Source organism: Muntiacus reevesi, chromosome 20 (assembly GCF_963930625.1).
Source record: "Muntiacus reevesi chromosome 20, mMunRee1.1, whole genome shotgun sequence".
NCBI classification, from domain to species: Eukaryota; Metazoa; Chordata; class Mammalia; order Artiodactyla; family Cervidae; genus Muntiacus; species Muntiacus reevesi.
In genome coordinates, this window is record NC_089268.1 from 11559575 (window position 1) to 11575316 (window position 15742).

The following is a 15742-nucleotide window of genomic DNA, read 5'->3' on the forward strand; positions in this document are numbered from 1 at the left end:
AATCCCAAAGAAAGGCAATACCAAAGAATGCTCAAACTACCGCACAATTGCACTCATCTCACACACTAGTAAAGTAATGCTCAAAATTCTCCAAGCCAGGCTTCAGCAATACGTGAACCATGAACTTCCAGATGGTCAAACTGGTTTTAGAAAAGGCAGGGGAACCAGAGATCAAATTGCCAAGATCCACTGGATCATCAAAAAAGCAAGAGAGTTCCAGAAAAACATCTATTTCTGCTTTATTGACTATGCCAAAGCCTTTGACTGTGTGGATCACAATAAACTGTGGAAAATTCTGAAAGAGATGGGAATACCAGACCACCTGACCCACCTCTTGAGAAACCTGTATGCAGGTCAGGAAGCAACAGTTAGAACTGGACATGGAACAACAGACTGGTTCCAAATAGGAAAATGAGTACATCAAGGTTGTATATTATCACCCTGCTTATTTAATTTATATGCAGAGTACATCATGAGAAATGCTGGGCTGGAAGAAGCACAAGCTGGAATCAAGATTGCTGGGAGAAATATCAATAACCTCAGATATGCAGATGACACCACCCTTATGGCAGAAAGTGAAGATGAACTAAAGAGCCTCTTGATGAAAGTGAAAGAGGAGAGTGAACAAGTTGGCTTAAAGCTCAACATTCAGAAAACTAAGATCATGGCATCTGGTCCCATCATCTCAAGGGAAATAGATGGGGAAACAGTGGAAATAGTGTCAGACTTTATTTTTTTGGGCTCCAAAATCACTGCAGATGATGATTGCAGCCATGAAATTAAAAGACGCTTACTCCTTGGAAGGAAAGTTATGACCAACCTAGATAGCATATTAAAAAGCAGAGACATTACTTTGCCAACAAAGGTTCGTCTAGTCAAGGCTATGGTTTTTCCAGTGGTCATGTATGGATGTGAGAGTTGGACTGTGAAGAAAGCTGAGTGCTTAAAAATGGATGTTTTTGAACTATGGTGTTGGAGACAACTCTTGAGAGTCCTTTGGACTGCAAGGAGATCCAACCAGTCCACCCTAAAGGAGATCAGTCCTGGGTGTTTATTGGAAGGACTGATGCTGAAGCTGAAACTCCAATACTTTGGCCGCCACATGCGAAGAGTTGACTCATTGGAAAAGACCCTGATGCTGGGGGGGATTGGGGGCAGGAGGAGAAGGGGACGACAGAGGATGAGATGGCTGGATGGCATCACCGACTCAGTGGACATGAGTTTGAGTAAACTCCGGGAGTTTGTGATGGACAGGGAGGCCTGGTATGCTGCGATTCATGGGGTGGCAAAGAGTCGGACACGACTGAGCAACTGAACGGAACTGATACCCCAATACAAAATAAAAAGTTTTTTAAAAGAAAAATTACCATTTCTAAGTGTAAAATGCCATTAGGTTACATTCACAACAACATTCATGTTGTTGTACAACCGTTACCAATCCATCTCCAGAACTTTATCATCACCACCAACTGAAGCTCTGTACCCATTAAATGAACAATTCCCTATTTCAGACAGTCTGTAGTATGAAGTCAAGTGGGTTTTAGAAAGCATTACTACAAACACAGCTAATGGAGGTGATGGAATTCCAGCCAAGCTATTTAAAAATCCTAAAAGATAATACAGTTATCTTGAGCTGCACTCAATATATCAGCTGCTGCTGCTGCTAAGTTGCTTCAGTCGTGTCTGACTCTGTGCGACCCCATGGACTGCAGCCTACTAGGCTCCTCTGTCCATGGGATTTTCCAGGCAAGAGTACTGCTGGTAAGGGTCAGTTTTCATTCTAGTCCCAAAGAAGCAATGCCAAAGAATGTTCAAACTACCACACAGTTGCACTCATTTCAGTGCTAGCAAGGTTATACTCAAAATTCTACAAGCTAGCCTTCAGCAGCATTTGAACTGCGAACTTTCAGATGTACAATCCGGGTTTCGAAGAGACAGAGGAACCAGAGATTAAATTGCCAGCGTTCATTGGATCGTGGAGACAGCAAGGGGGGGTTCCAGAAAAACATCTACTTCTGCTTTATTGACTACACTAAAGTCTTTGACTGTTGATAACAACAAACTGTGGAAAATTCCTAAAGAGACAGAAATACCAGACCACCTTACTTTTCTCCTAAGAAGCCTGTATGCAGGTCAAGAAGCAACTGTTAGAACTGGACATTGAACAATGGACTTGTTCAAAATTGGGAAAGGAGTACATCAAGCCTGTATATTGTCAACCTGTTGATTTAACGTACATGCAGAGTATGTCTTGTAAAATGGCAGGCTGAATGAATCACAAGTTGGAATCAAGATTGCCAGGAGAAAATATCAACAACCTCAGATATGCAGATGACACCACTCTAATGGCAGAAAGTGAAGAGGAACTAAAGAGCCTCTTAAAGGTGAAAGAGGAGAGTGAAAAAACTGGCTTGAAACTCCACATTCAGAAAACTAAGGTCATGACATTTGGTTCCATAACTTCATGGCAAATGGGAAAAAAGTGGAAACGGTGACTTTCTGGGGCTCCAAAATCGCTGTGGATGGTGTCTGCAGCCATGAAATTAAGATGCTTGCTCCTTGGAAGGAAAGATATGACAAACCTAGACAGGGTGTTAACAAGCAGACATCACTTTGCTGACAAATGTTCATATAGTCAAAGCTATGGTTTTTCTAGTAGTCATATACAGATATGACAGTTGGACCATAAAGAAATCTGAGTACCAAAGAATTGAAACTTTCAAATTGTGGTGCTGGAGGAGACCCTTGAGAATCCCTTGGACTGCAAGCAGTCAAACCAGTCAATCCTAAAGGAAATCAACCCTAAATATTCATCGGAAGGACTATCGTTGAGGCTGAAGCTCCAGTATTTTGACCACCTGATGCAAAGAACCAATTCATTGGAAAAGACCCTGATGCTGGGAAAGATTAAAGGCAAAAGGAGAAGGGGGTGGCAAAGGATGAGATGGTTAGATAGCATCACTGACTGAATGGACATGACTTTGAGCAAACTCCAGGAGATAGTGGAGGACAGAGGAGCCTGACATGCTACAATCCATGGGGTTGAGAAGAGTTGGACACGACTTAGCAACTGAACAACAACAATATTTCATTGTATGATTATACTGTATTTTATTCATCCATCACCTGATGACAGACGTTTAGGTTGCTTCTACCTTAAAAATTTTTTTTAAATTGAAGTATAGTAGATTTGCTTCTATGTTTTGACAGTTGTGAATAATGCTATAGTGAACATGGGTATACAGGTTTCTGTGCTATAGTGAACATGGGTATACAGGTTTCTGTGCGAGTCCCTGCTTTCATTTCTTTGGGATATACTCCAGTTGTTGAAATGCTGGGTCATGTGATAATTCTATGATTAAGTTTTTAGAAATTGCCATATGTTTTCCACAAGCAGCTAAACCGTTTTATATTCCCACTAGCAACACATAAGTGTTCCAAATTTCTCCATACCCTCAATGCTTGTTATTGTCTGCATTTGTTGTTGTTAGCCATTGTCTTTAAAAAATTATTGAAGTATAGTTGATTTGCAATGTTGTGTTTATTTTCTGCTATATAGCAAAGTGACTCAGTTATCCATACATGTGTATATTCTTTTCCATTGTGGTTTATCACAGGGTATTGAATACAGTTCCCTGTGCTGTAACAGTAGGACCTTGTTGTTTCTCCATCCTATATATAACACTTTGCTAATCTCAGACTCCCAATCCTTCCCTTCCGCCTTGCCAACCACAGTCTGTTCTCTGTATCTGTGAGTCCGTTTTCACTTTGTAGATGTGTTCACTTGTGTCATATTTTAGATTCCATGTATAAGCGATGTCGTATAACTCTGGTCTTTGTTTTTTGGCTGTGCTTGGTCTTTGTTGGGGCTCGTGGGCTCCTCTAGTTGTGGTACGTGGGCTTAGTTTCCCGACCCCCTGGGGTCAAACCCACGTCCCCTGTATTGGAAGGCAGATTGTTAACCACTGGACCCCCACGGAAGGCCTTGTCTTTCTCTCTGTGTGTGTGATAATTTCCAGGTCCGTTCGTATTGCTGCAGTGTGGCATTGCTTCATTCTTGGTGACTGAGGACTGTCCAGTTGTGTGTGTGTGTGTGTGTGTGTGACGTCTTCTTCCATTCATTCCTCAGTGACATTCAGGCTGTTTCCATGTCCTGGCTGTTGTAAGTAGTGTTGCTGTGAATATAGGGACGCGTGTGTCTTTCTGCATTATAGCTTTGTCCAGTTATGTGCTCAGGAGTGGGACTGCTGGATCATATGGCAATGCTGTTTTTATGTTTTTTGAGAAACCGCCATACTTTCTTCCATAGTAGCCCCATCAATTTACATTGCTACCAACAGTGTAGGAGGGTTCCCTTTTTTCCCCCACACTGTCTCCTGCATTAATTATTTGTAGACTTTTTAAATGATAACCATTCTTATCTGTGAGGTGGTACCTCATTGTTGTTTTGACTTGCATTTCTCTAATAATGAATGATGATGAGCCTCTTTTCATCTGCTTGTTGGCCGTCCATATATCTTCTTTGGAGAAATGTCTCTTTAGGTCGTCTGCCCATTTTTCGATTGGGTGGTTTGTTTTTTTTAATTGAATTGTAGGGGCTGTTTGTGTATTTTGGAAATTAAGCCCTTTGTTGGTTGCATCATTTGCAAATACTTTCTCCCAGTCCATTGGTTGTCTTTTTATTTGGTTTATGGTTTCCTTTTCTGTGAAAAAGCTTATAACTTTGACTAGGTCCCATTTGTTTATTTTTGCTTTTATTTCTATTGCCTTGAGAGGTTGATCTAAGAAAACATTAGGATGATTTATGTCAGAATGTTTTGCCTATGTTCTCTTCCACTTTTATGGTGTTTTGTCGTATGTTTACAACTTGAAGCCGTTTTGAGTTTATTTCGGTGTGCGGTGTGAGGGTGTGTGCTAGCCTCATTGATTTGCATGCATCTGTCCAACTTCCCCAGCACCACTTGCTGAAGAAAGTCTTTTCCCCGTCGTATATTCTTGCCTCCTTTGTCAAAGATTAATTGTCCGTAGGTGTGTGGGTTTATTTTTGGGCTCTGTTCTGTTCAGTTGGTCTGTTTCTCTCTCTCTGTGCCAATACTGGGCTGTTATGGTTAGTTTTGTGGTGTCTGAAGTATAGGAGGGTTATGCCTCCTGCTTTGTTCTTCTCCCTCAGGACTGCTTTGGCAATTCTCCATCTTTTATGGTTCCATGTAAATTTCAGGATTATTTGTTCTAATTCTGTGAAAAATGTTATGAGTATTTTGATAGGTATTGCATTGAACCTGTAAATTACTTTGCTTTTTAACAATATTAATTCTTCTAATCGAAGCACACGGGATATCTCTCCATTTCTTTGAATCATCTTTAGTTTCCTTCATTGATGTTTTATAATTTTCAGCATATAAGTCTTTCACCACTTTGGAGAGATCTATGCCTAAGTATTTTATTTACTTATTTAAAATATTTTTCAAGTGAGGCTGCTGTCACTGGTTCAATATTTATTTATTTTTGGCTATGCCATGTGACTTGTGGGATCTTAGTTCCCAGATCAGGGGTTGAACCTGGGGCCATGGCAGATGAAAGCGTGAGTTCTGGACTGCCAGGGAACTCTTCCTGGTGAGCATCTTTATAATCATTACTTTAAAATCTTTTGGGGGTAAATTATCTGTCTTATTGAAGTCTTTTTTCCTTGTTCTTTTTATCTGTTTTATTGAAATCTTTTTTCCTTGTTCTTTTAGTTGGAACGTATTCCTCTGTTTCTTCATTTTGCTTGACTCTTTGTGTCAGTTTTTTATCCAGTAAATTAAATAATCACCTTGACAGAGCCTGCAGATCCAGGTGATCAAGAGGTGTCTTCTGGGCAGCAGCAGCAGCAGCAAAAGCTGTGCCACCAGATGCTTGTAAAAGCTCTTGCCGGGGAAAAAAAAAGGCCTGGAGCTGTAAGAAGTGGTGCCCACCAACTGGGGCAAGACAGAGAATGCAAACATTGGCATCTGTCAACCTCCACCCGCAGAGAGTATCAGATGCTTGCCTGTCAGGCTGGTGCTCCAAGACCAACCAGTGAGGCTTTTTCACTTAAAGTGTGGGCAGCTCTAATTTGGCTGATCCCCGGGGTAGGTGAGTCCAAGTGCATGAAGTCTTTTTTTTGACTGCATGGGCTCTTCGTTGCGGTGTGTGGGTTTCTCTAGTGGTGGCGCTCTAGAGCACGTGGACTCAGCAGTTGCAGCACTCGGGGTTAGTTGCCCTGCAGCTTGTAGGGTCTTAGTTCCCTGACCAGGGACCATACTTATGTCCCCTGTGTTGAAAGGTGGACTCTTAACCACTGAACCAGCAGGGAAATCCCTGTATGAGGTCTTGAAGAGCCATTTCCCAGTTCTTTATAGCCTTGTGGTTCTTGTGGATGCAAGCCCTGTTGCTTTTCAAAGTTCAATGTTTTGGGGGCTCATTTCTCAAGTTTTATTTAAAATTTTTTATTTTTTGGTCACACCACATGGCTTGCAGGGTCTTTGTTCTCTGCCCAGGGATCCAACCTGGGCTCTCAGAAGTGAACGCGTGGAGTCCTAACCACTGGACCACCGGGGAATTCCCTCAGTTCTCAGGTTTGATTAGTGGGGGTGCTCCGTGTGGGGCTCAAACCCTTCACCTCTAAGGTAAAGTTCTTGCGTCCCCACTTGGTTGCAGGTTGCCGTTCCAGGGGTGGGCTTTATGGCAAGGTTGCTTCTCAGCCTCTCTTACCCACTTTGGTGCGATCTCTTTCTTGTTTGCCTCATGCATAAGTTACTCAACCAGCTCTTAGGTTTTATTTTTTAGAAGAAATTGCTCCACATGTAACTGTAGACGTAGTGTGTATGTGGGAGGAGGTATATTTAAGATCTTCGTATGCTGCCATCTTGAGTGGGACTCTTAGAGTTTTGTATGTATAACATCCTGTCGGCTGTAAATAGTGACAGTTTTAATTCTTTCTTTCTGATTTGCATGCCTTTCATTTCTTTTTCTTGCTTAATTGCTGTGGTTAGGACTTCCAATGCTGTGTTGAACAAAAGCAATGAGAGTGGGCATCCTTTCTTGTTCTTGGAGCAAGAACTTTCAGCTTTTCACCATTGAGTATGATGTTAGCTGTGGGCTTGTCATATATGGCCTTTATTTATGCTAATGTACATTTCCTCTATACCTCACTTTGATGTGAATTTTTTCATGAATGGATGTCAAATGAATTTTGTCGAATGTTTTTTCTATATTAATTGAGATGATTATATAGTTTTTATCCTTCATGTGTTAATGAACACATATCAACATTGATTTGGGGCTGTTGAACTATCCTTGCATCCCAGGAATACATCCTCCTTGATCATGGTGTATAATCCTTTAAGTATATTGTTGAATTTGGGTTGCTAATATTATGTTGAGGTTTTTTGCATCTATGTTCATCAGGGATGTTAGCCTGTAATTTTATTTTCTTGTAGTGCCCTAGTTTGGTTGTGATAATATTGGCCTCATAAAGTGAGTTTGGTAGTGTTCCCTCCTCTTCGGTTTTCTGGAAAAGTTTGAGGATTGCTATTAATTTTTCTTCAAGTGTTTGGTAGAATTCACCAGTGAAACCATCTGGTCCTAGACTTTTGTTTCTTGGGAGGATTTCGATTACTCATTCAGATTTTTCTCTCTTTTTTGATACAAAAATAAGTACATAGATAAACATAAAATACCCACAAATATCCTTAACTTACTCACCCCTCAAAATCCCATTCTGCCTTGCAGGGTAACACAGGTATAGGGATGAGGGCATGGGCATCTTTGAGGGGGGCATCATTCTGCCTCCCACAGTGAGAAGAGAACAGACTGTAAGATCTGAGAGCAGGACTTCATCTGGTCTATTCAGCATCATCCCCAGCACACTATTGGTTTATCATCAGTACCCAGTCAACACCTGTTTAAAAACTGAGTAAATGAGTAAAAAAAATATAAATTATGTGCTTTCTGTGATAACTCCTCATGTAAATAAGGTATGGGTGGTTCCAGAATCTGCAATTTGCTCTTTTTTACAAATGAAAGATGAAGTGGGCACCAAGTTTCAGTTTGAGAAAATGAAAAAGTTCTAGAGATAGATGGCGGTAATGATGGCGCAACACTGTGACTGTACTTAATACCAATGAACTTAGTTTAAAGATTGTAAATGTTGCTATATATATATATATATATATATATAAAACCACAATAAAAGAATACAAAAGGCTAAAAATGTACTTGCAGAACTTTAGTGTAAGCATAACAATAAATTATTATACAGTATTTTGGGGAAATCTGGTTATTCTGTCTTCTTTTTCATTGAATTTTGTACAAATAGAAATTTATTAAAAGAACTATTTTTGGTATAAAATGTAGTTTGATCCAGAAGCATTTAGGAGAAACCTGAGACTTTAGAAGGGGATGTATACAATCAAAAAAGTGTTCTTTAAATCAACTGGCATTAAAATATTACAATAGAAATAGCAATGATTATAAAATATCATTTTGCCACTCTTCTTTATATTAACCAAAGTATTAGAGAAACAAAAACAGCAGAGAAATTAAAAAATTAGAAAAGTAATACTTTCAGATCAGAATGTAAAAAAAGACTGAATAAAATTTAAAGTTATCATTGCTAATTACAAAACAGTTGGGTCTGTGGAATAGTAATTAAAATGGAGTGTGTTACAGGTAACAGTATTTTATCTGCAGACCATCCACTCTGTATTTAAAGGAAAAAGAATAGTCACTTTTAGGCAGTCCTTGATTTCTCACTTCTCTGGGGCCGTTTCATCTGCATTTGCCTCCTTTATGTTAAGGAAGGTGAAGTGAAAGCTGACTTTGGTGTGCTATGGCCACTGTGTTTTAAAAAGGAAAAGAATCTGTGGAAAGCCAGGGTCCAGTGTTAAGTGCTTCTCCAGGGAACAGGAACAAATTGAAGATGGTCGGCTATACCAAAGACTAGTACATCAGACCACTCATACAGATTCTGGAATTTCTTTTCAGGTCCAAAATGATATCATCCTTTCCCTGGAAGTGAGACAGCCGTGGGCACCTGGCCCACCTGGACACACAGCACCTTGATCAGTACCACGTGTGGCCGGGCCGCACGTGCACCGTGCAGGCACAGCCCCACGTGGCTGAAGTCGGTGTGGAAGGCTGGGGTGGCCACGCACCCACCTGCTGCCAGGCCGCCCTGCAGGACCTGCTGCGGCGTCCCTGAGAAGAGTTGGGTGGAGGGCTGCCTCCCCGGCCCCATTTCTGGGCTGTCCAAGACCACTAGTGGCTGACGCTCAGATTGTCTCTTAATGATTTAGTCTTTTTTTTAAAGATATTTTTATTTATTGTGCCACACCAGATCTTAATTGCGGCATACAAACTCTTGATTGCAGCATGTGGATCTAGTTCCCTGACAAAGAATCGAACCTGGGCCCCCGTGTATTGAGAGCACAGAGTCTCAGCGACTGGACAGCAGGGAATTCCTTGATTTACTTTTGTTAGGTTTTGTGTTCTAGGAATTTGTCTGTTTCATCTAGGTGTCTGTGTTTTTTTTGTTTTTGTTTTTTTTTGGTATACAGTTGTGCATAGAATAGCACTGTCTTACAATATCCTTTTTATTTCTTTAGCATTGTTAGAAATGTCCCTACTTCCAATTCTGATTTAGTAATTTGAGTTTTCCTTCTGTTTGTCTTAGTCCATCTAGCTGAAGGTTTGTCAATTTTGTCGGTCTTTTTGAGGAACAATTTTGGCTTCGCTGACTTTGTTTTCTCTTCTCTATTCTGTTTACGCTCTTGTTTTCATTGTTTCCTTCCTTCTGCTGCCTTTAGGTTTAGTTGTTCTCTTTTTCTAAGTTCTTAAATTGCAAAATTAGATTGTTTATTGGAAACATTCCTGGGTTTTTGTTTTTTTTTTTTTTTAACATTTTTATAGCTAAAAATTTCCCTGTTAGCACCATTTTTGCCATGGACAAAATGGTTTTGGTATGTTGTATTTTTTGTTTTCATTCATCTCTAAGTACTTTCTAATTTCTCTTGCGATTTTCTTTTTTTTGCTCCATAGACTGTTTCAAACTATGTTGTTCCATTTCCACAATCTTGTAAATACATTTCCAGTTTTCTCTATATTATTGATTTCTTACTTCATCTCATTATATTCAGAGAGAATACTTCGCACTGTATCTATCTTTTAAAAATCTATTGACATAATTTGTGGCATCACATATGATATACCTTGGAAAATGTCCCATGTGCATTTGAGACGAATGTGTGTGCTGTTACTGGGTAGAGTGTCCTGCACGTGTCTCTTAGATCTAGGTCGTCCGTCACATTGCTTGAGTCCTGTTTCCTTCGTCAGCTTCTGTCTGATTATTCTCTCCATTTTCATGAGTTGAGTACTGAAGTCTCCAGCTACTGTTTTAGACCTGTGTCTCTCTTCAGTTCTGTTAGGTTTTGCATCATGTGTTTGGATAGTCTGTCATTCAGTCCAGTTCAGTTGCTCAGTTGTATCCAACTCTTTGCGACCCCATGGACTGCAGCACGCCTGGCTTCCCTGTCCATCACCAAGTCCCAGAGCTTGCTCAAACTTGTGTCCATTGAGTGTGTCTTTAGGTGTATAAATGTTTATATTGTCTATCTTCTTGATGTATTGAGCCTTTCGTTAATATAAACTGTCCTTTTCAAAAAATTATTTTATTTTTGGTTGCACTGGGTCTTCGCTGTCACACATGAGCTTTCTCTAGTTGTGGTGAGCGAGGGCTACTCTTCATCGTGGTGGCTTCTCTCGTTGCAGAGCACAGGCTCTAGGTGCGTGAGCTTCAGTCGTTTTAGCACATGGGTGCAGTAGTCCCAGCACTCAGGCTTCAGTAGTTGCAGCATGTGGGGTCTAGAGCACAGGCTCAGTCATTGTGGCATTTGGGGTTTATTTCCTCTGTGGCATGTGAAATCTTCCCGGGCCAGGGATCAAACCCGGGTCCCCCTGCATGGCAGGAGGATTCTTATCCACTGTACCACTGGGAAGTCCTATACTGTCCTTTGTCTCTTGTAACCTGTTTGGATTTAAGGTCTGTTTTTTGATATTAATATAGCCATTCATGCTGTCTTGTTTTGTATTTATATAGAATATGTTTTTCCATCCTTTCCCTTTCAACTCTTTAAGTCTTTGGATCTCAAGCGAGTCTCTAGTAGATAGCATATAGTTTGATCTGTGTTTTCATCTATTCTGCCAATCTTGCTTTTGATTGAAGAGTTTAATCCATTTGCATTTAAAGTAATTACGGATACACAGGGGACCTCTCTCATTGTGTTGTTTTCTATATGCCCTAGAGCATTTTGTTCCTTATTTCTTGTATTCCTATCTTTTGTGTTCTGTTGATTTTTTCTTTAAGTGAATTGTTCTTGTTTCCTTTTGTATATATCTGTAGATATTTTCTTTATGGTTACCATAGGGATTACATAAAAAACTGCTCTTTTACAGCTCTGTCCCCACCTCTCTGTTTTGGTGTCACAGAATTACATCTTTTTATATTGTATGGACCAAAAACATAATCATTCTTTTAATTACATTAGCTTCTTGAATCATGTAGAAAACAAGATTTGGAGTGACAAGCCAAAGTTACAATTATACTTTTACAGTAACAATTTTTTTCTTTTTTTCTAAAATTTTTTTTGTTTTTGACTGTGCTGGGTCTTGTTGCTGGGCGTGGGCTTTACTCTCTAGCTGCAGACGGGAATACTCTCTAGCTGCAGTGTGCAGGCCTCTCATTGCGATGGCTGCTCTTGTTGCAGAGCACAGGCTGTAGGTGTGTGGGCTTCAGTAGCTGTGGCACATGGGCTTAGTTGCCCCTTGGCATGTGGAATCTGCCTGGACCAAGGATTCAGCCTGGGTCCCCGGCTTTGGAAGATGAATTCTTAACCACTGGACCACCAGGGAAGTCGTCATAATCTTTTCTTTAAATGTATTATCTTGTCGAGTGTAAAAAACCAAGTGCAGTTAAAAATCATTGTATTAGCTTTTCCAATTGCTGATATACCTTTATTGAGATCTTTGGGCCTCTGTATTGCTTCAAGGTACTCTCCAGTGTTCTTTTATTTTACTTTGGAGAGTTTCTTATAGTGCAGGTCTAGTGGTCATAAAGTCTATCAACTTTTGTTTGTCTGAGAATGTCTTGATTTCTCCCTCATGTTTGAAGGACAGTTTGACGGGATATGAGATTCTTGGTTGAGTTTTTTCCATTTAGCACTAAATATACTAACCTACTATCTTCTGGCCTCTAATATTCTAATGAGAAATCCACTCATCATCCTACTGAGAATCCCTTGTATGTGGTGGTTCACTTCTTTCTTGCTACTCTCAAGATTTGCTCTCTGTCTTAGGCTTTTGAAAGTGTACATTATTTATAATCTGTCTTGGGTTGGGTTTCTGAGTCAACCTACCTTGGAGTTCTTTTACCTTTTAGGATGTTCATATTTATGTCTTGGGCTTCCCTGATAGCTCAGTTGGTAAAGAATCCACAGGAGATACTGGTTTGATTCCTGGGTTGGGAAGATTTGCTGGAGAAGAGACAGGCTACCCACTCCTATATTCTTGGGCTTCCCTTGTGGCTTAGCTGGTAAAGCATCTGCCTGCAATGTGGGAGACCTGGGTTCGATCCCTGGGTTGGGAAGATCCCCTGGAGAAGGGAAAGGCTACCCACTCCAGTATTCTGGCCTGGAGAATTCCATGGAGTGTGTAGGTCCATGAGGTCACAAAGAGTCAGACATAACTGAGCAGCTTTCACCTTCATTTATGTTTTACATCAAATTTGAGAAGTTTCTAACCATTATGCTAATATTCTCACTACTTCATTTTCTTCTTCTGGACTCTCACGATGTCCACTTGATGGTGTCCCACAGGTTCCTTAGACTCTGTTCACTTTTATTTAAAATTTATTTATTGGAGGCGAATTACTTTAAAATATTGTAGTGGTTTTTGCCTTACCTTGACATGAATCAGCCATGGGTTTACATGTGTTCCCCATCCTGAACCCCCATCCTGAACCCCCCCCACCTCCCTCCCCATCCCATTTGTTCACTTTAAAAAAAATTTTTTTTTCTAATTTATCCCTGGTTACGCTGGGTCCTCATTGCTGCATGCAGGCTTTCTCTCGTTGCAGCGAGCAAGGGCTACTCATTGTCGTGGCGCAAGGGCCTCTTGTGGCCGAGCACAGGCTCTAGGTGTGTGGCTTCAGTAGTTGTGGCTCTTGGGCTTAGTAGCTCCATAGCATGTGCAGTCTTCCCAGACCGGGGATCGAACCCTGTGTCTCCTGCATTGGCAGGTGGATTCTCAACCACTGGACCACTAGGGAAGCCTGTGTTCACTTTTCTTCCATCTTTTTCCTTCCGTTTTCAGTCTCAGTAATTCCTGTTGTCCTGTTAAGGTTCTCTGATTCTTTCTTCTGCCCCCTCAGTCTGCCTTTCAATCTGTCTAGTGAATTTTTCATTTCAGTTATGGTACTTTTCAGTCCTTGAATTTCCTTTTGGTTTCTCTTTAGGTTTTTAAAATCTCTATTGAGATTTTGTTCACACATCATTTCCATTTTGTTCACACATCATTTCCCTTACTTTCTCCATATCTTTCTTTAGTTCTTTGAACATCTTTAAGATAGTTGTTTTAAAATTTTGGTAGTATATCTGCCATGAGGGCTTCTTCAAGGAAAGATTCTGTTGAATTATTTTTTCCATCAGTTGGTCCATACTTGCCTGCTTCTTCGTTTGCTTTCTGATTTTTGTTGTTGTTGTTTAACTCTGACCATTTGAATCTAATAATGTGGAATTCATTCTGGAAATCAGATGTTCCTCCTTCCCCGGGTTTTGCTGTATTTTTTAATTTGTTCATTTGGTTTCTTGATTTCTGTAGGCTGTCTTTGTGCTGAGAGTCGGTCTAAGGTGCAAACTTAATGTCTTCTCAGGTCTTCTCTGAGCCTTTCCCTAGGCATGTGTGATCACTTTTGAAAGGTTTTGCTGAACGATAAGATGCGGGATTCTTGGCCTCTGGAGGAGATGAATTCAATCTGGGGCCAGAGACGAGGCTGGATTGCTCAGAGCTTTTGTGTAATAAAGTTTTATTAAAGTGTAAAGGAGATAGAGAAAGCTTCTGACATAGGCATCAGAAGGGGGCAAAAGAGTCCCCCTTTGCTAGTGTTAGCAATGGAGTTATATACTCTCCAGTGAATCCAAAGAATGTCTGGAGGTTGTAAAGACCTCACCAGACCTACTCCCATAATTTACGTTTTAAGATAACAGAGTTGGCCAGAAGGTTTAATCCAAAGATTGTCCTCAGGCAGGTTACATCCTTGTAAAGACCAGACCTACTCCCATAATTTACATTTTAAGATAACAGAATTAGCCAGAGAGTTTAATCCAAAGACTGTCCTCAGGCAGGGTACATTATTGTTATATAGTCACTCACTATCTGAGTAAGGAGGTTGGGCCATTTGGCAGAACCAACTTGAAGATAGAGTCATAGCTTAAGACAACATTTCCATAAGAAAAAGAAATGTATTGGTTAACTCAAGGTTTGAGAGTAGTTAGCTTCAGGTGAAACCAGGTGTCATGGCAACACAGCATTTTAAGAGAAACCTCCTTTTAAATTTGTATAGAGAAGAAAAAATATCGCTGGTTTGTTTCCTCCTGCCGCTTAAGAGAGATAAAAATGTCTGGCACTTGCAGCCTCTTTCCTCCGTTTGGAGACCCCTGGCCTTCCTGCCTGTTACCCTCTCACTTTCTGATTTCCTTTGTGCATGCAGGTGTTTTCGAGTGTCCTCATATTTAATATCCGGCTCTCCAAAGGAGAACAAGGAGTGAACCACAAAGGGGAGTGGGGTGTGCATGGCCCTTTAAACCTCCCTGGAAGTCACTTGAGCCGGAGATGGAGGGCCTTGCCACAATAGCAGAAGGTGAAACAATGGCTGCCCACCTATTTGTCTGCATCTCAATGATCAGAAGCAGCAGTTGGCAGTCAGAGCACAGATACCTAGGTAGGAGTCCTTTCTGACCACCCTAGCTCCTGCAGACTGTGTATAATGGCCCCAGGAAAATTTGAACAGCTTCCTGCCCCATGGCTGGGATGGGTGACGTGTGTCTACTGCTGTGATAAGAGCTGAAAAAAATAAAAGCTACCACCCTTCACCATTAATGTCTTCTCCTGTAAGTTGCTAGCCTTCAGCAGATTCTAGAGTTCCCAAATAGTTAAATTAAGTTCTGCAAGTGCAGTTGTTGTGTAGGTAGGGAGACCTATTCCTGGTACTTGCTACTATGCCACATTCCCAGGGTCCTCTGAGCTGTTTAGTGTTCCAGCTTGCTCCTAGTACCATCCTCTTCTCTTCTACTCTGTTAGCTTTTTAAAAAAATTTTTATTTATTTTAAATAAATAGATTAAGACTGTGCTGGGTCTTTGTTGCTACACACAGGCTTTCTCTGGTTGCCACAGGCAGGGGCTACTCTGGTTGCGGTGCTGGGGCTTCTCATTGTAGTGGCTTCTCTTGTGCAGAGCACAGGCTCTAGGGAGTGTGGGCCCAGCAGTTGTGGCACATGGAACTAGTCGCCCCACAGCACATGGAATCTTCCTGGAGTGATGGAACCAAATCTCCTGCATTGGCAGGTGGATTCTTATCTACTGGACTCCTCTGCGTTAGCTTTGAAAACTAACAGACTTCACTCACAGTGGAAACCAGCAGCATCAGTTCGGTTCAGTCGCTCAGTCGTGT